The sequence below is a fragment of the Montipora capricornis genome, chromosome 10, assembly GCF_036669925.1.
Source record: "Montipora capricornis isolate CH-2021 chromosome 10, ASM3666992v2, whole genome shotgun sequence".
Classification (NCBI taxonomy): Eukaryota; Metazoa; Cnidaria; class Anthozoa; order Scleractinia; family Acroporidae; genus Montipora; species Montipora capricornis.
The window spans coordinates 46,143,979-46,146,478 of record NC_090892.1 but is presented as its reverse complement, the minus strand read 5'-3'; positions in this window follow the sequence as shown (position 1 = coordinate 46,146,478).

Genomic DNA, 2,500 nt, shown 5'->3' with positions numbered 1-2,500 from the left:
TTTATATTAAAACTAGTAAAGTAAAGTGGATTATTTATAAGTTTCATGTAATTAAATCGATGCGGTTTGACATTATTTTAAGGACGGCGTCTACCATTATTTTGGCACATACGTTCTGCGCACTGGAGATACTCGAGTTCCCTATGGGTACGGGATTACCAAAAAAAAGGTATTTTTGCGCAGCTTAAAACTATGCAGGGAAAGCAGAACAAAGAAAGTGCTCTCGGTATCCGAGAAGAAAATTGGGAGAAACCATGCATTTTCCGGAGATAATCTGAAAGCTTCAATGTGGAATATACGCTATACATCGCTTTGTAGTTTAAAGCTTTTACAAATATCCTGCAAATATTGTCTATTATTATACATTGTAGTTACCATCTCTATTATACATTGTAGCCACCATCTCGGTTAGTGTTATCAGCCTCAGACTTCGGCTTCGGCTGATAACACTTACCTCGACCTTGATTATTCCGGATATCACAAAAACTTCATCCAATAATTGTTTATTAATTACTGGGTTGCTATATGACAATCCAGTCAGAAAATGAGTGGAATTTTTTCGTTTTCTTTTCCGCGACAAGAAAATGAAAAAGTTACGCAATAGGTCATTCCTGTCACTCCCCTGCTAAGTATTCGCTTTGTGTGTAGAGTCTTCTGCGCGTATTTTTGGTAGGTTTCAGGGGGTAGCAGAAATGCGTAGATTTTATCCGGTGGACGCAGTAGAATATTTAATCGGTAAGTATAAAACGCGGACTGCGGACCGGGTATAAAACGCGAACTGCGGACTGGGTATAAAATGTGCACCAGGTACAAAACCTGGACTGCGGACTAGGAATGAAACAAGGACTCAGTTCAAAAAAACGGACTAAACAACAAAACTACAATACTGTATTTGTTTCAAGGAAATCGGTAAATCTGTAGAGGGTGTAGATCAGAAGTCAAGTCTCTTTAGAAAAAAAGTCAACTTGTTACTAAGATAAACGGATTGTCTGTTCGCATGCTTTGTATATATTTAAAAAGGTGGGAAGTTGGTCTGAACATGATCATAATCAAACAATATGTGTTGGAGAGTTTTAAGAAGGCCAAATAATTATAAATACTATGTGGTGTATAAGTGAACATCCTCAATACGCTGTGTACAGAATTTCCATGTAAAGCAGTTGACACTGTACTTTGATTAACGTAGCGTAAACATGACATCGGGGGCTTTAATTATTAACGAGACGAGAATCGAGCGAAATAAAGGCGATCTTCCTTGCACTGGTACTGATGTTGGCATTTGAAGGCGTGACAGCGGTTAGCGAACGGAATAACGCCAGAGAGGTGGGGTCGCTGACGTCTCGTGAGGTTCGGTGTGTATTTAACAATATACCTAGTGGTGCCGATGTGGAGCTTGTACCAACTGGAGAAGAATTTACAGGATGATTAAATTAAAATTGACTTAACGTATGGAAATTTAGAAGTGATTGCCAACGATTCACCGTGTGATTCACAAAACATACTTTAGCTCGATATGTAAGGGGGATAGAGTTTCCAAGCATAAGAGTCATCCTATCCCGAAGTTGTACCCTAAACTAGTTTGTAAATTTGAAATGAAAAAAATCCCATAACATTCCCTGCTATTGCGGCACGGTTTACCATGGTGAATCGTCTGTTTAAAGAAATGAACTGGTTATCTTTCACCTCACCGACGGTATTGTAGGTTTGTACTGGCCCAGATACAGATTTTAAAAAGGGCCTTGAGTACTCTTATTCCGTGTCAAAATATTGTCACGTACACAAAAATGCTTAGATCGACTGTGCTAGAGAAAGTAAGAGTTGAGATTTTATCTCAAAATTGTACTTTAATCCACGAATTTAAAAAGGAAAAGAAAGGAAAGGAACTTTATTTAGTGTCTATTGGTTCAAGCGCGGGAACGCTAATTGGGGACACTGCAAACTGAAATCAACAATTAAAGCAATCAACACTAGAGGGAGTGGAAAATTTGTTATGGGGAAGAACGGAAACACTTTTGGTATAACTCTTCGTATATTTCGTATATTTTTAGATTAAAGTCCTCTGACTGTTGTTGTCATTGCTCGAGCCAGGATGGCCGGATGGATTCAACATACACGAAGAGTGTTTTGGCTCGTCACGCACTCTTTACTTCCAAAGTCTGCGTAAGAGGCTTCACATAAAGTCGGTAGTGTGTACTCGTAACTCAGGACAGGACTATAACAGTTGTTCTCTTGGTCGAATGCTGTTTACAGACTGAGGTGAACTGAGGTTACAGACTGAGACTGACGTGAACAAAAAGTTGTATCTATCGCAAAAAAAAAAACCATTTATTTTGCGAATAGATAAAGAAACCCCTGTCTAAACATCACAGTGGAATCTGTTCCGAAGATATGTTAATGATTGGCAGGGCACATGACGTCATGTGCACGGAATGCGCAAAACGACATGAATTGAAGTCCGACATGAGAATGGTGGAAAAAATGTTTCGCACCGTAATTATCA